Source organism: Sinohyriopsis cumingii, chromosome 3, assembly GCF_028554795.1.
Source record: "Sinohyriopsis cumingii isolate HCF-2022 chromosome 3, ASM2855479v2, whole genome shotgun sequence".
In the NCBI taxonomy this organism is placed as follows: Eukaryota; Metazoa; Mollusca; class Bivalvia; order Unionida; family Unionidae; genus Sinohyriopsis; species Sinohyriopsis cumingii.
In genome coordinates this window covers 87,190,606-87,212,186 of record NC_142963.1, presented here as the reverse complement: position 1 = coordinate 87,212,186, position 21,581 = coordinate 87,190,606, and the positions used below count along the sequence as shown (strand labels likewise).

The following is a 21,581-nucleotide window of genomic DNA, read 5'->3' as shown; positions in this document are numbered from 1 at the left end:
ACGGGATATCAGTAGCTGCTGTAGATAATTTTCCAAAACTACCAATCAGATGCAGTCTGCGGAACCAAAATTAAACATTATGAAATATTTTAAAGAAATTATTTTATGTGATAGTCCCTGTAAGACGGATTTATCAATTATTTAGACATATAAAACTGTCGTAAGTATTTTGTCAAAGTTAAAAACAAAAATATTTGTCTGTTACGGTCTATCAAAAGGACATCAAACATATTATATCGGCATGGGTTCAATAAACTTTGAATACGTGTCAGATACATTGTGGATCCCGGTAAGCTGCTAATGTTTGAATACATAACTGAAGTGATGAGATGACAGTCACATGAAGAAATACTCCACAATTCTTTATCCTAAACCTAACACTGCCTCGTTATGCAATGCTAAGTTATCTATATTGCACTTAGTCAAGCGTCATTCAGCTGTGCGAGGTCTGTTTCATATCCGAATGAGAAAGATGCAAACAGCCCCTGTCTTCACTAGAAATACGGTTTTTCTGCATATTGTGTGGTCTAAATTCCACTTCCTAATACGACAGGTGCAACCGACGTTTGTGTTCAATAAAAATACGGCTTTTCTATATAGTGGAGTGATTGATTCATCTAGGTTACAACTTACACCTATATTAAATGGATGAGAATATAATTGTACAACATAATCGATAGCTTTTTAAACATTTTTAACTGTCTCGGTGAAATAAATAGGATGATTTTTTTTCTTGCATATTTTGATGCAAGTCCGTTTCGTTATTTTGAAGAAAGAAGTACATTTGGCAGGAAGTCTTCTCTTAATGCTGTTCCAAAAGATATGGTATTTTGCTTTTATTTATTTTCCTGGTTGTTCTTTAATAATACATTTTTTATGATCAGAAGTTATTTTGCTTCCTCGCTAGAATATACCCTGGAGGGCAAAGCCCTGTCATAATCTGGAATTCACACACTTACAGTGCAATAGAAATGATTTAGTAACGCTTTGAATGTCGTTCAGCTACATCAATGGAGGTCAGTGATACATATCTATTCAATGTCAGTGATGCATATCTATTCAATGTCAGTGACACATATATATTCAATGTCAGTGATACATATCTATTCAATGTCAGTGATACATATATATTCAATGTCAGGGATACATATCTATTCAATGTTTACCGTGTCACCATTATTAGAAAATTCTATTAAAATTTTCATGTTTGCCGGAGAACATATATTCCGAGTGCTTTGCTCGTTAGTTGAGTACGCATTTTTGTTTGAATTTGACTGAAAAACGTTATCTACTGATAAATACATGCACACTTAGTCAACACAATACGTTATTTTGAACACTCGTTTTTATTTTTGGGAACTGATAAATTATCCAACAGGCGTCTGCTCGCTGTTATGTTGCATATATTCGAGAAATGGAAATAATATCAGGGTTGTTTTTGTGTTTTTTTCTCGCGTTCAATATCTACTCGCTCGCTTTCTGTTGGAAAGTTTGTTTACGACATTGGCACAAAGGAGAAGAAGAAGAGCATGTTTAGAACTTCAATTAAGATCTTCTAAGATAACACAGGAAATTATGAATACTAAAAATAGTGTCAGAGAAATTCATTCAAAATAAGGTTGTACCCGGTATTCGTATTACTCATAGGTTGCTCAATAAATTGAACTTTTATCCCAGGAACGTGACTTTGATAAACCTGTTTGTATTAAGAAGAACCTTCGGTTAAAACACGAATCTTCACCTCTTTTTTAATTAAAAACATTTACATGCCGGTTCAAAGATTAAGCACAAGAGATGACATTGATTAAATCATGTTTTGAACGCCTTTCAAAAACGGTAGTCTTGGCTACGTCAGTTTTAAACAGATATGTAACTCTTCTGTGGAACTATTCTTTGTTCAATGAATTCATGATTTGATCAATTTTTAGTGTCATTTTTATTTCAGCACAATTACAGTTGATCGATTTAAAACCCAATATAAAAGAATTGAATACTGGCGAAGCTAACAAAGAAATTTCAAATATAATTAGTCGCACCAAATGCATGTCATCCTCACATCGTTCGGCTGGTTGTTTTGGAAAAGCTTCTTCGGTTCATAATTAAAATAATTTCCGTCTTGATTGCTGAGCATTCATTAATCTAATATTTGTCGAACGTTCGCACTATTATGGTTAATTGCTTTGATCAAAAGTACGTAACTGGCATTCATTTAAGACCACTGATAAAAAAAAATACATTGCCAGTCTGCCAACATCAGCTGCCTCTTATGATCGTGGCGCCAGTAAAATCCGGATGATCTAATACAATAGACAACCAATCAAGCTAAGATCAGATTTTATGTCATGAATTATAATCATTTGCTTCCGAGTCGGATAATGTTTTCTATCACGTGATTTTCATTTTCATTTAAAATGAATAAAAATTCTTATCTTGTTTTAAAAAATTTTAAGTTTTGAAAATAACTTGTGTATTTTCGGTTTATAACAGATTGTGTAAATGATAGATTTAGGTTTTGATTTCCTTTTGTAAGACTATGCTACACCAATGTAATTTTTGTATGCTTTTCTACAGCATGCAAAACATCATGAATCGTACTTGAGACTAGACATAATAAATTTAGTGTATTTTATGTCTAATTTTATTCAAATTCAACATGTGAATCTGAAACTAAAGTTATTCTCCGTAAAATGCATATTAACATCTCTAAAACGAAATGTATGACAATTGGAACAAGGCAGCGTCTATCTACTAACATGGATTTACTTCTAGCTCAAAATGGCTTAGACGTATCTATTGTCAAAAATCAAAAACTTCTTGGTATCTACATTGATCAACACCTCAGCTGGAATGCGCATATCGATCACTTATGTGCAATGGTAGTCAAAAGAATAACTCTATTAAAATTGCTTTCAAAATTTCTACCTCCACAATCACTTGAAATTTATTTTTCGGGTTATATACTACCACTGATAGATTACGGCTGTACCATATGGTTAACACATCAAATTATAACCTGTCCAGAATTGATAGACTCCAGAAAAGGACAGCCCGGATAATACTGAAACTTCCTGTTATGACTCCCTCAAATGTTTTGTTTTCACGTCTGAAATGGCTACCTATACAAAAATGTATTCTTTATTTTAAAGGAATCATGACATACAAGTCCTTAAACGGTCTTTCTCCAGATTATATCTCTAACATAATTGAATTAAGATCATCAAATACTGAGCGTAATCTCCGATCGACGACAAACAACTATCTCCAGATTCCTTGGTCGAAAACCAATCATTACAAAAGCTCATTTTCTGTATCAGCACCTACTGTATGGAATTCCTTACCAATGAGGAAACGTAATTCAACATTCCTTGCTTCTTTTAAATTATCATTAAAGAAATTCTTTCTAGACCAGCTGGAATGATATATTAAAAGCTCTGAATAGAAAACTTTAAAATCATATCCATAATTGATATATATATTTGTATGTTTCCCAGTATAGTCACACATAGTCATTCATGTCAAATATGTACGAATGAGTGTCCGACGATACATGGTTATGTGCATGAACTTCTATTTTTATTATTTTATTACAAAAACTGAGGACCACATGGCAGATGGGTCAGCCATGACCAAATGTGTTATCCTCGTTAAAGATAGTTTATTATTATTATTATTATTATTATTATTATTATTATTATTATTAATTATTATTATTATTATTTCCGAAATTCTTCTCATCAACCCAAGGTAAGCAAGTGTTTTGTGACTATAAAATCTGAATATAACTCTATGGCATTTCTACGGTAAACTTTACAAATTAAGCTTAACAAATCACATGTTGATGGAATTAAAGACAACCAACAATAAGACTTGGGCACACTGTATTTTCTCAAGATCAATATACTTATGGTATTTTGTTCATTCCTTTATAAAAATTGCCAATGTCTTTCAAACATTCGGGATATACCAAAACATATGCTAGTTTTCAAATTTTACTTCAGTTTCGATTACAGTTGGGATCGGCTTGAGTGAGGTCTGGTTGACGTTTCTTTTTATACAATCATTATACTATTGTACAATATACGTACCGGTATTATAATACTTCAGTGTGAGGTCTGCAGTGCGTGCCACCGGTCTTGATAAACCCTCGTGCACCGACTGCCTCTGATGAATAAAATTCATGTTGCCGCCACACTTGATTGACACTGTACGTTTTTTGTTTGGGTTCTACCACAAAAATTGCAATACCTTATAATACAGTTATATAAAGTACGAACCCCATCCCAACCACCATTAACCCGAATCGGAAGTCAATATATTAATTCAGTATTTGTATAGAAAAGGAAACTAAGCGGTATTTATCATAGGAAAATTAATATTTTGTGAGGTAGTTGCTATGGTACTATTGTCACCCTTATTATGTTTGATTTATGTTCACAGAAATATAACCGATAATATAATATAACTTCATGGTATTTTGCATTGAAAACAGTCACCTGTCCTACGAATTAAAAATGCAGTTAAAATAGTGTAGTGTATTTATAAGTAGAACCACTGCAGAATTTGTGTAAGATAACGTTTCTCATTTCAAAACGTTTTTGGTCCTAAATTCTCGTCAAAAAGAGTTTCGAAAATGCTTAAAAATAGATGCAGTCTTTGAAAGTAGTTTTCAAATTTCGCTGGATTTGTTTTTACAAAATATTAACTGGCATACTAGACTCATATGTGACACTGTTCTGCTATATTAATGCCTTGCCTCCCTGACAAATAATCAATTGGCAAAGTCATCACCTGACTTTTCTTGCCATGTGACTACGGAATAAGGAGAATTGCAGCCATTTTCAGCCTAGTTTTGCTATACTGTTCCTATTTCCCCAGCTGCCGTATATTCACGCACTATTCCGTCGGCTCCGTTATATTCATGCATAACTAAAGCAATAAATATAAATATGAGAGTACGCAAGTTATATCAGTTTGTCAGCCTCTATAACCAGGAACCCTTTGTGACAAGTTATTAAAGCACATAAACTATATTTCACACATTTACACTGTGATCTGGTAATATTCGGTTTAAACTTGCATTACTCTTTCGCGACGTGGTGAAGTTTAATTCTTTCTAGACCAGTACAAATTATTTTTTGAAGTCCCGTGCATTAAATTTAGCGTACGAAATTTACCGTGGGGACGAATTTAGATTATTTTATACATCTTCTAGAAAATATATTTAATTACCTTGTATTTAATGATTATGTATATCGTTTGAACCTTGGATGTGAAGATGAGACAGTTATAATACGTCTAAAATTGTTTTATAAAGTGTCACCTTGGAGCAATTTACTATTAGCGAATCACTCAAGAAGTAGTTGTGAATACGATCAATTAATTTCATGCGATAAAAAATAAAATAAAACCAACGATACAAAATCCTCCCTCTTTATTGAAAGAACGAAATATCGACATTTTTTAATAAAAAAAAAGATTTAAACAGATAAAAGGAACATGTGTTTAAGTCTGTCAATATAAAACATCATCAGTTAATATGTCACAGGAAAGTCGATATTTTAGTCGGTTGTGCGTTAGACTCGTAGCCGATGGGTCGCGAGTTCGAACATCAGAGCAAAGTACTTTGCCTCAGCTCAGCTTGTTAGATTTATTATTTGTGACAAAAATAACTGAAAATAGACACTTTTTAGCTGCTAAACGTGAAAAGCAAAAAATTAAGTATTATGTCAACATTTACTGTTTTAAGCCTAGGAAAAGTTGGGAAATGCAAAACAAATCATTCTCACGCGCTATATTCGTATATTCTGAACAATGGAAAAACCTACTTTATTATCCGATTACTGCGCTGTTGTTTCATTAAAGCGCTGTTGTTTCATTAAAGCACCGAGATAAACTCCTTAAGCCCAATTCTCGACCATATGTTAAAGTAGGATCATTCCTTTATATATATATATATATATATATATATATATATATATATATATATATATATATATATATATATATATATATATATATATATATATATATATATTTACATAGCGGCAGGCAGGATTCTGAAATGTTAAGATACGTTCATGCCGCTGATTAAATCTTCAGCCCATACATTTATTGTTTGCAAACATGAAAAATTTCAGATTTATAATGTTACCACAATTACGTACTTAGTAGTTTTCATTCCTGTCCGACTGATGCCAGAAACTCGCTGTTATTCTAAACGTGGATATTCTCATGCGAAAACTAGGACAAGACTTTAAAGAAGTATTAAGGAAAGTAAGGTGAAAGAAACCAGTTCCATCTCGAAAATATACAACATCGTGCAATATGAGAGTGGACTACAAAATGTTCTTTTAGCAATGTAAAATATTACGTCTAATATCAGGGAACCCTCATTCCTGTCATTCTTTGGCGATTACTTTTCTCACCAAATTATAGGTAGAAATGTATTTCTAGTCTAATCTTTCATGTTTCTATAGTTCAGACTTGCACAGACACAACTACCTAGAATCACAAACATTTTTATGATCTTATTGATATGAAACTAATGTCGTAAATATCAAAAGATTACATTATGTTTGAATTTTAACAGAGAAAATGTAATTTCGTTCAAAATGGGACAATTGTGAGTAAAAATGATAGATTTTGATTTCTCCTTCATGGACTGACTTAAACTAAGCAATTGGTCAGATCGACATGAGAACTGAGCGAAATACGGTGAAACTGTTCAGTATCCTAGCTGTGATAATAATTCTTTTTTTAGGTGTCATAATTATGCTTTCAAATAAGGCATAATTCATTTTATTAGATACATACCGGAAAAGATGAGAGGGCGAATGTCAAAATGAGTCCCGTCTGGTCAGAGTCACTCCAATGTTAAGGTGCCAACATATATTTATATAAGCATGTGCTTACGTTTCACAAATGAATTGTCACTATCATGCAATTAAAAGAAGAGCTCTGACTCAATTTTGATCCTGACTGATTCATATTGGTAACATTTCCAATTATAGAGAGCTACACACGGGCGATAAAGAGGAAGATTGCTGATTGCTCAAAAGAACTGTAACATCTCTAGGTCATTAGGCTAACAGCAACAACAAAAATTATGATTCCGGTCGGCCTACAGTCCCTGTATTTCGTTGCCACCCTAGTACTTTTTTCCCACAGGGTAGAAAAACTACCTTCCTACCCTAATTTTAAAACCAACGCAATAGGAAACATATTTTGGGGGCCTTAATACCCAACTAGGTTTCGACCAATGGGCTGTTGTCTCGACATTATCTGCTTTATAACTATATTGCAGATGTATGATTTGTTCGAACGTTGACGTAAATTGGTTGGGACACGTAAAATACCCATTTGATATGTAAGATTTTCCTGTGAGAAATAATTACATGACCATAAGTATCATTGTTGGCATTTTCCCTTTGGCATGACAATGCCCCAGTACAGATTCAGTCTTTAAAATTTCGTGACCTGCTGAAATATCGGTAACATTGCCTTGGCCGATGAAAAATCACACACATTTCAACATTCTATGTCTCTTAACTTCTACGAAGTCTGCTTCGTAAAAAGACATTGAAAGAGAATCGTTCTCAACATCAAAATGACTTTTAAATTGCAGAGAACTGTCAATGTAAAATCCAGGGTTAATTGTCAGATTGTAACATAATATTCACCCATTTTAATGTCAAGCTTACGTGAAGTACATGTCTAAAAAACAAAGTTTCTTTGCAATATGTTCTAGCTTGACACACGCCAAATACTATGTGATGTTGAACTTCTACGTTTCTTAAGGGCATTAAATACATTCAGATTTATTCTCTCAAATTGCGATTCTACATGTACATGGTCCAGGGTCGATTATTAGCAAAATCCTACTAGGACCAGACAATTCTAACCAATTAGGACAAGTGGACATGTGCTTTTCATGTTCCCTGATCCAAGACTGTATGTCACTCTTTCTCTTCTTATGGTTGTTTGCATATATCACCTACGAACAAAGTATCTACCAGAACATTTCGTACAACACTTGCACTTTCATATACAAAGTTTAATTCTGAAGTTCCCGCAGAAAAAGCGGCCACGTTTATCACCATCTTGTTTATTTTTAATGTGGTCTGAGTTCAACCGACGGTATCAGGCTGAATGCAAGATCGTTTGCGACTTTCTATCACCCAGGACGGTTTGATATCTGAAACTTGGATCGAATGAAGCGAAGCCTGCCGAAAGAATGCCTTCCAATGACAAAAGTCAACATGTACAACAATCCTACGATAAGTTCAACATTACCAACGAAACAGTGATTGAGTATGTGACTCACGTTTCAACTCTATCGGATTGCTGACGATGTTGCCGAAGTCGTACCTGTTCATCATCTCCCGACCACTAAACGAAACTGCCTCAATGACGAACACGACAAAAAATGTGTGTTTAGTGCGTGGTATCACAATAGATTGATCTCCAGCAGAAACAGTTGACACGCCCGAATGGAAGCGATTACGAGTAAACATTCGACAATCTCAGAAATCCAAACAACGACACACGTTTTGAATAAGGTTCTAGTTATAAAAGAACTGTGTAAACCCAATGCCTAGCATACAATTGAAGAAGTGTTAGCCCCTCGCTATTCTGTGTAATTCAGTCATACGTGGAGATATTCTATTTAGATGATTTAGATGATTTACTTTTCACCAGAATCATTTCGATACTATTGCCAGTAATAAAGTATATCTACATACATACACGGTTGCGAAATATTTCAGAGAAGTTTCAAGATTTGGGAGTAACATTTGCATTGTGTAGAGGGACATCATACTTATTTAGTGTAGAGTTCTCCTATTCCAGAGGGAAAAGAATGATTCCGTGCTCCATGTGCGGACGATATTTTTTGAGCTTTTGTGTGTTACGACAGACAAAAGAAAAATGCTATAGAGAGTGTCACAAATGTGGCTAGCATGTTCGTACCAAAACCAGAGACTAACATATTTGTCAACAATAGGAACGATGTCATAGTTTATCACCTAATCGAGTTTGATCATTAGTGTTATACTACGATACATCAACAAACAAGATGACGAACTGGATAGCCAAAAATGAAAACGAAACGGAACCATTTAGCCATTTTTATCTCGCTTTACTTTGAATGTTAACCAGACAGATGTCGTTGTGGGAAACACCGCCGCTCCATTGCTGAGAGCGATTTCCTTTGAAGTGGAATCTGCTATTAGTATTAAGGAATAATAAGAAAATACATACTACATACACCAGAACTTTGTTATCCACATTATTTTCATGCGAGTAAAAAGTATTTGGGCGGTTGTATATTAATTCAAAATGACATCTCTAACAAGATATTATATTCGTCAGAGGAAACGTTTCCGTGAAACTTCAGGTTCTTAAACCATTCTCCTCAAGTGACTTGTAACTCATGTATTGCGAGTAACAAGCAGTTAGATAACAAGTACATGCTTTGGGTACTGTCGCAACAGTCTTGAAGGCTTTCTCCCGCTAAATACTGCATGTTTTTAAAAGTCAGGCCCTGACGCAAGGAAAACAATTTGTCCTAAACGTTCTGGTAGATCAACAGAATCCCAAACATTCATTGAATGCGAGGGAAAATGTGCCGATCCAGATAGAAAAAAACCTCTTTCAGCTCCGACCAACTTCTGCAAATTGATGGTACATTCCCCGTCGAAACAATTGCTTTATCATCCACGCAATTGCAAGGGCAGAGCAAAAGGCGGCCTATAAAGAGACTAGGACAATGAAGATCAAGAATTATAAGAGACACAAGACAGTCAGAAACTTTGACTTTTGTTCATACCAAATCAATCAAGAGTCAAGATGATGCACCAAGATTCTTGCAAAGATTCCAAGACAGAATTCGGTCTGTTAAAGCGACACATACTCTATTAAGACAGAAAAAGTCACAGAAGGTTGAATTCCATCAAATTCTGTCTATAACAACATCGGCTGTCACTGAGTTTAAATTTAAAGACTGCATCGGTCTGAAAAAGTATTACCTATATCTAAAAGTGAAGATGTCAAAAATAACAAGACGAATCCAGACCAATCGACTAGATTGGCGCCTGTCAATAATTTCATCGCAATCTTTGTTCAGCGAATCGGATTTGTACCTATAAAAAAAAAAACACTATTCAGCAGCAACATGGACACTTACTATTACTAAGCCATCCAGAGAATATGATCACTTAATGAAAAGAAGCAAAGAACACCATTGTGCAATGTGGAAACCGGACATGCTTAATGAAAAGAAGCAAAGAACACCAGTGTGTAATGTGGAAACCGGACATGCTTAATGAAAAGAAGCAAAGAACACCATTGTGTAATGTGGAAACCGGACATGCTTAATGAAAAGAAGCAAAGAACACCATTGAGTAATGTGGAAACCGGACATGCTTAATGAAAAGAAGCAAAGAACACCATTGTGTAATGTGGAAACCGGACATGTTCAATGCGTTCAGAGACATGGTATTGACAGGGAATAAATATGATACAAAATATAGGATTTGACGATAAAGAACAAAATATCCAACAATGTAGTAATTTAGAAAAGATGAACCGTTTGCGCTTGGACTTATGACTGAAAGACAAGTATTTATAATGGAGTGCATGTGCGTCTAAGATTGAATGGTGTGTAAGTACTTCTGAGATTGAATGGTTTATATGTGCGTCTGAGACTGGATGGTGTGTATGTGCGCCTGAGACTGGATCGAAGTAGCGCCTTCTTCTATCTAATTAACAACTCAAACGATTTCAAGACAATCAGCGATGAAGCGAGACTGCATATGCAACGTAAATAGATTTAACATAAGGTTGGTTCCAATCATAAACAGCACCAAGTATGTGTTATGTATATTTGATTTAATTTATATTGGATTTAATTTAATTGTCAGTTTGTTTGTTTTAAAATTATATATTTTATTCCATAACATGTTATAGTCATGTAATTTTGTTTACTGGAATATGACATTTTCCAGAAATTAGTTTGACCTGACCGTGTTTTCGTAAAAACCTAAAAATAGAACTTTGTATCTTTATGCTGACCTTGTTCCTGACCATGATTCAAAATTAGTAACAGTTGATGTGAACAACTTATTTTATTATTCATTTGTAATGTGGTATTGATAAGAGTGAAATCGAGGCTGTACTGGAGTACGTGATGCAGAGCTTCTAGAAGGTGAGCACGTGACCCCAATCCTTGCACCTGTTTTGCGCAGTAGCTAGGTTTAATACCGATATTGTGAGAAATAACCCTAGTTGGGCTTGTAAACACTTGATGTGAAGATGTTCGTTTTGTTGTGAGCAGTTGGAGTTACATTTTAATTTTTCTTCAAATTATTTGAATTTTACGAGATTAATTCTTTTTTCTGGAGAATATTTAAGTGCTCATACAGAATTCTTGGATAAAGATATTTATTGAAATTTTATTCGCAATTCAAACACGGGATTATTTTATGTGGTTCAACAAACAAATGTTGACGCTTCAGTGCTGTATATGCTACAATATACGTCATCGCCTTCCATTTTGGATCGTCGTCGGGACTAGAACTCAAATTCATTAGAACATTTTATTACTAGGACTTCTCATTTTTAATTCTTGAATTATTCTTGGATTATTTTTGGATTTGATTCTTAAAACCGTAAGTTTTTTCTTCGGTTTTACCTAGTTTTTCAAGGGAAATAAATTATTTGTTACATTTTACAACGTTTGTTGTCTTCGTCCTTTTCTTGTTACTGTTTATAAGAGCCTCAACACGTAACATTATCCAATATGACGAAAAATTAAGGTTTTCTGACCCTCGATACCGAGTTTGCACATCTTTATAAATTCTTCCACCCTCAAAAAGAAATGCAGGCGACCCTCCGCAACCCTCCAAAATGTACTCGCGACACTGATTTCAGTCGCGTCCTGGGAGTCAGAAACCATTGATATAACACTATGTGAACTCTACTGACATTATTCACTGTATAACACTATGCGATACCTGTTAGAAAGAGAAGCAACAATCGGAGAAAACAAACAATTAATGTATCGCTCTAAAGACTGTTTATTATGCAATCAATCAAATCGGTTGTGTGTCTTCCTTTCTTCATTTAACTTGGTTGAATCTTGTTGATTGAGAGACATGCAGTTGCAAAAACGTATGGACCGAGTTAACCCCGATAAAATGCTATGGTCTAACAAAATTATTTTTAATTGGACTAGGTGGTTGGCCTCACTAAGTAGTATTTTCTAAATAATAATATAATTTTATACCTCGCTGTCCGCAGGGAAACCTTACTTAAGACACATGAATAATGAAAGATAAGATATGTTGGGGGAATTGTGCCCATGGAACCACGCGCAAAGTTGACATGGTTGTCTTGTACTATACTTTACAACTTTATTACGATAAAATATTAAAGGACCAATGGAATAATATTCCAGTGTAAAAATCTTTACTGTATTATTTAAGAATGTTAGACAATTAGACTGTCCTAGTGTAAGTTTTTTATTACATGCATGTGCAGAAGGGTGATCTGAGTATGTTTATCTTATTCCTATCCAATTAATGCAAACAAAGATGCAAATAATGTGTGTTAAAGTAACTTGTATACATATGATAACTGCACCTAACCAAACTGCTATGCAAACAGGAAAATCTCGATGAAGAACTGCTTTGTTTCGTATAACATGAAACTAATTCATAGTAAAAGTCAAATTAATTTTAGTTTGAAAATTTGATCGTAATATAGTTCTAACAAAGTTTATTCAGTAGTGGGTTTTGAGTGATCTGCACAATAATTGTCGTAACAAGATTTTCGGACGAAAATTATCGATCGCTATAGACTTTTACAAATGTATTTCGGCATTAAAACTCGGTCAAGTAATCTGATATTGGATTGAACCTAGCATAGGTCGTGTGTCTTTTCATTCATCTCCAGTATAAATGTGATAGAGGAGTAACATACAATGTTTTGTAAGTACCTGTTACTTTTAACTTATACATATGACATTGCTTCAAAATTATAATTTAGCATAATGTAAAATGTAACTAAATTAAATCTGAATTGACGGAGTTTCCACTGTCTTTTACTTGAATAAAGGATGACTGAAACGTATATTCTAGAAAGGGGAAAGTGATGCGAATAATAATCACCAAATAAAGTTTATCGATTTTGAATCCTAAATCAGAACATCGAATATTATAAAATGTAGAAAACTATGTTAGAACACAATTTGTCCCATAAACTCGCGTCATCTATTCTTGTGTTTGATCGTTTTAGATAAGGTTCTTTCGATTTAAATTAAAATAAGGTCTTTCTTGTACTATGCCCAAATCAAATTACGCACTCGCCCGAAACGTGCTGAACACTCACGTCAGTACGGTTCACTGCATCCTCAAAGTACGCTGCTCGTCTGAGATTTGTTAAACACTCGCTTTAGTACGGTTCATTGCATCACCAAGAACACTGAGCGGGACAGACCGTATATTGATGATGAATTCTATACAGCCCGCCAGCACCAGTAGTCTTCAGTCTTTCCGTCCATTATGAGAGTGGTGTGATGTAATAGGAATGGTGTCCCGTCAAAGTAAGTCAAATTGTGTGTGTGTGTGTGTGTGTGTGTGTGTGGCTTGAATTTTTAACGTAGCTTTAACACTTTCTGAGTCATATCCCTACGAAGTCTGCAATGTGACAGTTTATAGTGATGTCGAGTATCATGCAGCAGACATGTAGCATGATGTCCCTACCAGTCACATTGTTCTGACACCAGGCTGAGTAGTTCTAACACAAACTTCTTAATGCTGAGCAAAAAGCGATGCAACTGCTCGTACCAATTTTAAAAGTCTTTGGTATGACTCGACCTGGGTTCTTACCCGCGACCTTCCACATCCGCTCTAACCACAAAACCACCGAAGCAGTCTCATAGCTTTTATTGATGCATTTACTTTCCTTTGAGGAACTCTTTCCTATTTTTTAACAGTTTCAGATCGGCTTGTTTTATTTGTTTCCTATTGTGATATCAAAACAAGCAGTATGCTCAGAATACCATTTTGATTCTTGATTTTACAAATTATTGATAAATATTATAATATCCAACTCAGCTTTGAACTTGACATGCGTCAAGGTAAAACTGCCGAAATACGACACACCTGTGGTAAACCTAATTATTTATATTGCGTAAATTGCCCTTAATATCTGCGCCAGATTCCGACTTAAAATTAGTGGGCCGTGAAAACGCTAGGTAAAATAGTCAAACTGTTTTCTAAATTAATTATGTGCAATGTAAACGACATTTTGGTTGTAGGAGCATTCTTTCATTTATATAAGATGTGATTGCATTTTTGTCTGCACGTGTTAAATTGCGTCTAAATGCTTTGTAGTTTGACGAGGCATAAGAGCATCGGCAACCTTATTTTTGTAGAGGGAGGTAAATATGTTGTGGTCAGCTATAAGGTTTTACGGATGTAGGCCAAAACATGTTCAGAGGTGAACTGCAGGTGCTCATGACGGGACATACGGAATCTCTCTCTCTCTCTCTCTCTCTCTCTCTGCTGTATTTGATTTGAAAGAGAGTGCATCTTTTATGTAAAGTTAATCGAGGGTAACAGTTCTTGGGTAAATGTCTATTCCGACACTAGATCTGGTTTATGTGTTTGGTTTGCTCTATTGAGAGTGTTTGCTTTCAAATGTCGACAAATGCTAACGAGATTTCTTCGGGCTCGTGCCTTGTACATTGATTGTATGTAAGAGCTTTTTCAGTTAGTACAATGCATACTTAATCAGTTATATTGTATGTCTCGCATTACCAGATTTGGATGTTCAGTTGATATCAAAGTGCAACCACCAGGTCTTGAGCAAAATTGTGTAATCCGAAATCAAACAGGACATGGCGTTTTCTTCATATTACATTTTGTTTTCGATCACTTTTCAGACCTGTTGATTAAGGATGATATTAATGCATAAACAGCGTAACTCTACAAATTGCACTTTTCAAATGTCCCCAGAAGAGTCGGTCTGACAATTTGCACCTTTCAAATGTTCCCAGAAGAGTCGGTCTGACAACTTTCACCTATCAAATGTCCCCAGAAGAGTCGGTCTGACAATTTGCACCTTTCAAATATCCCCAGAAGAGTCGGTCTGACAATTTGCACCTTTCAAATGTCCCCAGAAGAGTCGGTCTGACAATTTGCACCTTTCAAATGTCCCCAGAAGAGTCGGTCTGACAATTTGCACCTTTCAAATGTCCCCAGAAGAGTCGGTCTGACAACTTGCACCTTTCAAATGTCCCCAGAAGAGTCGGTCTGACAACTTGCACCTTTCAAATATCCCCAGAAGAGTCGGTCTGACAACTTGCACCTTTCAAATGTCCCCAGAAGAGTCTGTCTCGAATCAAATCATTTCAAACCAACATGATCATGTAAGTTTTAAAAGCTTCCTACCATTATGACTCAATCAAAAAAGGTTCTGTGGTTTTCTAAGTGATGATATGCACTTATTTATTGCCACAATTTACTAATTGACTGCACATTTATCCCTGTTGATAAAACAAATGTCATAAAAAATTGGTAAATATTATTAATTCATGCTTGAAACTCGAAACTGCCTTTAAGACGTTGGAATCTTTATTGCATCATAAATGTATATTTGTTTCTGTTCCATGATAACAACCCAGCACATGGCGCTTGTTTTTGACGTGATTTAAGACTTAATATAGTGTCTGGTATTATTGATAGGTTTGTTTTCTTCAGATTCGGACATTTGCTGCTATATTATTATCATTCTGTTGTTTTGTATTTTGTTTCTGCCATCGTCACATGAATTTTAGTTTCATGATTAAACCACGCGAAGGTAGTTGACTACGAAATATGACAAATAATATGATTAGGTTATCTTTTCCTGAAAAAAAATGTTGCAAACAACATTTATTGAGTGATATATGGCTAGGTTACCCATATGGTCCCCATTTTTTTAACTCCCACCTAAAGTGATGTGGGTTGCATAAACCCTAAATGCCTAGATATTACGCAAAGGACAGACATGCATAGTAATACTTATCTATAATGTCTGCAAAGTGTATCAGGTGCCATGGTTGATTCCCAAACTCTCCCAACCGACCGCCTCTGATGATTATACAATACGTTACTGTTTTGCTTGACTGAAACTAGGAGGATCATATTTTTCGTTCCTAAGACTGGGAAACAAGGTTTTGCAGTGCCGCATCTCACCATATGAGGTTCCACCATTTATGTTGCATTTATTAACCCATAATGGAAAGCAATATCCGAATATAAAATCAATGTCTGCGTTAAAAAGGACATATCATATACGTCCGTTGTTGGAGATAACATGATATGCTCGGTATAGATACTGGTATAAATAAAGGTTTATGTTGTTGTCTAGTGATGTTCTTGCGATCATCTTTGTTGGAAGCCTTATTAAGTTTGATTTATGCACCACTATATATCATGTTAAACTGTCCCGGGACATTAGGTGCTTAAAATGAATGTAAGCCACATGAGTCATTGAAAATGTTGTTCAAATCGCTACAATATGTTGTGATTTTTTCTGAGTCAGATACAATGCAGAACGCATGTACCTTAACGGTGAAAAGGCAATGATGATGTAGAAAATTTTAAAAATAAAAATTAAAGGATTGTGTAATCCGACGGGGACAGACGTTAAACTGACTGCAGAATGGCGACGGCATACAGTACAATTAGCGCCATAATACACTTAAACGAATTCAAGTTGCGCGAAGACCCAATCGTTTATCTCAAAGCAGACAAGACACACTGGTATATGGATGTGGAACAATTATCGCAAGAAAAAAAAAATGCATGTTTTATCAGATTTTTTAAAAGTTTGTTGCATAAATATCTAATTAGGCGTCTATGATAACTGATGAATGTTCGAATCTATACTCATGGAAAATTCTATTATTTTTTTTTCATGTCAAAAAGAATGATCACAGTTAAACATCACCTTTGTCATGTATTCTTTATATAGTATTCTCACGCGAAATGTTTGCAATATTCGACATTTAGCTGACACCAAGACGTCAAATCGCCTTTATCTTGACAATAGCAAGCTGATGGAATAAAAAAGATTGTAAGTTCATATTTTTCCACAAATAGAAAACGCCGAAAAAGTTATTTTTATATAATGTGATGGTATTTGTCAATTAGTATCAAAAACGAATTGTCTGTTGTTTACAAGAGAACATTTACTCATGTCTACTATAATAATTTCATAATCATGGACTTTTACTCGACCCGTATTCTCCATTCATGTGCTGTTGGTATTTTCACATCGAATGCTTCTCCATTCTCACAATTCAGGAAAAGAAAATAATTTAAACCAACTCTTGAGGTTATTTGAAGAATGGAATGTTATTTTTAATGTTACATTTGTTTATGCAAAGGAAAGCAGATGACAGGATCATAGGAATGTTGCAATTATTCAAAAGTAAAAAGGGAAATAGTTATGAGCATTTATTTGTGTTAAGCTACAGAAGATTTTGGTAATTAAATACCTTGTTGTCATTGTCTTCCAGTAAAACCCGCAACAATATAAACTCCTTTTCGTAACAAACAAAAAAAAACACCTTGTTTTGTGAAGCGGAGATACTAGCTCGTGCGAACAAAATAAAAATTATGACACTGGGAATATTTTAGAGAAAAATAAGGCAAAATAAAATATTTAGTATCCATCTAAAAGAAATAAAGAAACCTGTTTCAGTGAGTGATTAGACTTGACGTCCGTACTGAACGTTGTAAACCAATTATCCATGAATTCGGTACATGTTTGTGTGAAAACGTTTATTGCCTCTTTTTTCCTTTATCCTCAACCACATGTAACGTAAGTATAATAGGTCTTTCAAATCCTCTAGGTCAAAACCTAAACTAAACAAAGAACGAATAACAAAAGTATTGGCCAAAACTTTGTGAATTCTGATAAGAAACAAAAACTGTATGTTCCTGAGCTAAACTTCACTTCATTTCTGACATTTGACCATATATGTACGCTTAAAAGTAAAAGTCATGCCCAAAATTTAAAAAAAAAAGCAAGATCGCATAGCCTAGAGATATCAAGCATGCATACAACTATTTACAAAACCTACCCTGCCACTTCGATCCGCCCCCCCCCCCCCACACACACACACACAAATAATAGAAACGACGCTAATCTGTCAAGCTGATGACATTTGAATTAAAGGTAGTATCTTTGCATACAAATGCGTTAACATGTAATGAAACCTTTGTCAAATCAGTCGTAGATTTGGATCAACTATGACAAAACTTTCGTCCCATCTAGGACGACCCTGGCCATTACTAGACCTTTTAACAGACTATTCTTAAGTGTTGCTGTTAAAGAAAATAAGAAGTGATGACCATCTACACTATTTCTCCTCAGAAACACTGATTGATTTTTTAAAATAATTATACCAATGTCGAGATTTAAACTTTTATGAAAGAAGAAAAATATAAATTATCAAAGTTGTGTAAAACTATTTTGCTATCTGAGGTATATATTCCGTTTACTGTCTGTGGTGTCTATTATGTTTGCTCTATGTGGTGTCTATTATGTTTACTCTGTGATGTCTATTATGTTTTCTCTCCTTGGTGTCTATTATGTTTACTCTCCGTGGTGTCTATTATGTTTATTATCTGTGGTGTCTATTATGTTTACTCTCTGTGGTGTCTATTATGTTTACTCTGTGGTGTCTATTGTGTTTTCTCTCCTTGGTGTCTATTATGTTTACTCTCCGTGGTGTCTATTATGTTTACTCTCTGTGGTGTCCATTATGTTTACTCCGTGGTGTCTATTGTGTTTTCTCTCCTTGGTGTCTATTATGTTTACTCTCCGTGGTGTCTATTCCGTTTATGTGGTGTCTGTTACGTTTACTCTCTCTGGTGTATATTCAGTTTACTGTCTGTAGTGTCCATTCTAGACAGACAAACAAATAAACCCAATCATTAGTGTTTAGAGGGGTCAGGGTACTTTTGTGACACCGTATTAATGGACTATGCTATGTTTAGTTTACTATTGGTCATCTTGAATTCCAACATAATATTAAATTCTAATCTATCATGTTGAAACATCACCTGAAAAACTTTATCTCACAAGCATGTATATAATCATATATTTCTTTTTCTGTTCAAAATGAATAGAAGATCAAATTACCGTTTATGGAGAACGTGTTTCAGGTCAGTTTGAAAAGTTCCAACGTAAAGAACAAGCATCGTGAATGCTATTATTTTGTTTATTTTAACTCTTGGTTAAATCTTCGCCTTTGTTGACCAAACCTCAAAAATATCTGGACACTTAAACGACATTGAAATTTCTTAACACATGGCATGGACAGACAACTCGTGCGAGGATTGGCCAAACAAAAGAGATGAGTGAAGTTTTCTGTCCATTGCGCAAAGTACATTGAACTGCTATTTGGTTTCCTTCGTCATCAAAAAGGCATTAATATTACCACACATGGATTTCTCACTAAACATACTGTCTTCGTCTGAACTTTTTAAAGTATTGTCTTTTTATCTTTTGTCCAGGTTGCCTTTACCTTATCTCTCCTTGCATACATACCTGTTCAAAATTCAAATTTATTTTGTTTTAACTTATATTTAATTATCACTTGTGTTATATCTAGAATTAGAGCTACAGATCGATTTTTATTAGTTGTCAAATAAAAAAGATTCTTTCTGTACTTTTAAAATACATAATGTTAATTTGAGGATTGGAGTAAATTAAAAATAACATTCATTGCTTCCTGTGGCAAAATTCACTTGTTTACAGCATGGCAAAAGCGCGTAGTGACATCACCAGCGCAGTTATTTTCACATCGTTTCATAACATACATTTATTTCGGAGTTTTGCCAGGAGATGTAGAGATCTGTTAACCCTCAATCACACACACATCCCTGCACTTGTTTAGAACATGCAGTCTGGTGGAAAGATGCGTCTTTGAACTGGTTAAGCTTTCTAACAATAATAGAAAGGTTTTGTTATTTTATTTCCGGGTCATATCTACAGTGAGACTGTGGGAAAGAGGTCAACAGCACGAATCAGTTTAAAACATTCTTAACAGCCCAGTATCATACGTGTAACGATGTTGTGTTTACAATCGGAGCAACATCAGCCTTTTCTGTCAAACTAGAACAACTCGGTTGTGCAAGTCAGGTGGAGTACCCCGTTTATTATTATTTTTTGAATTCTTAATTTTACCCCGTTTATTATTAATTTTTGAATTCTTAATTTTTGACTTTGTTGTTTTAAATATGTTATTTATTTATTTATCTATTTATGTATTTATTTATTTATTGACTTGGGGGAGGGGATGACAATCAAACAGAACAAACTTCTTGCTCAACAAAATAGTACGCAGCCTGAACGTATACTGGCTAAATAACAAATCAGTTGAGCATACTCATGGTAAGAAAGATACCGTTAGCTGAAATTACCTGCTGAATGTATATTGTATTGATTAATCAGTACTTATATAAACATATGCATAGAGACATCGCAGTTTGTCACGTGATCACGTCACGAGATTTATTCGTTTTCTTGACTGAAATTCAGCTATGCATCTGAGGTTTTCTTAGTAATAGGGTCGAGCATGCTCTGATTGGTCATGTTTATTCCAAGAATGACGCTATACCTGGAGGCTGTACGAAAAGATATGACTTTCTCCTTGTCACGTGATTCCAGACATTAGAGTTGAGATAGGAAGACGAGAAAGTTCTATCGATGCATTTAGCAGGGAGTTACATCTATGTTATGTACAGGATAATGTCTTCATCATATCAGGTACACCAACCGACCGGCAACACGATACAAATCTCAGCGGGGATAAGAAGGAATTAACCAAACGTCTTAATCTGTTTACACTATGTTTGTTGGTTTCCTTTGTGGAAAAATTGGGTTTGTTGGAGAAAAATGGAAAAAAACAATTTAAAACGGAATTTCGAGCATGCGGACAACACTCTCAGAAATACTTGCGGCGAATAAAGACTCTAATATATAAACTTGAGTAAAAGCTGCATAACTTGATTTGGTGATCAGGTCTGAGATACTGTGTTAACGCCTTCTATGTGGATGTATTAAAGTGAATAGTTTAACACCAACAACACTTCTGGAAGATTTTAAGGTAACTTAATTTATAGTTTCATCGATAGTTGTTCAAAACACATGCATATAGTTATACATTACTCACTATAGAAAGTTAATTTATCACTTAATATACAAAGACATATCAGACAATTTGGAACCGCAACCAAAGTCTGTCCGACATCATCGTGTCATTTTAATATTGAAGGTAGTTGTTTTTAAGGTCTTTGCTTTTATCTATCAAACGATTGAGAATAGAGTCTATGTTGCAACTGTCATAAATAGTTTGTCACTAATAAGTTCGAATAAAGTCAGAATTTTTCAAGGAATTTACGAGTATATAAATTTACAAGATGTTATATCCTGCATAAAGATTGTAGAGATTACTGGGTACCATCTACAAAAATACAACAGTTTGCTTAAAATATCAAAGGAAGTTGTTTATTTCCCTAAAC

General features: G+C 34.6%; 1 protein-coding gene across 2 annotated transcripts in view; it reads left to right on the top strand.

The window, feature by feature from the left end:
- Nucleotides 1-21,581, top strand: part of LOC149803246 (extracellular serine/threonine protein CG31145-like) — a 244,312-nt gene that overhangs the window by 87,983 nt on the left and 134,748 nt on the right. The window contains exon 1 of one of the 2 annotated variants that reach the window (XM_089952895.1): nucleotides 20,641-21,166. The exons of the other annotated variant lie outside the window; for it this stretch is intronic. The gene's annotated coding sequence lies outside the window, so the exon portion shown is untranslated. Of the gene's footprint in view, nucleotides 1-20,640; nucleotides 21,167-21,581 lie in introns of those variants that run through there. 2 annotated transcript variants of the gene reach the window in all.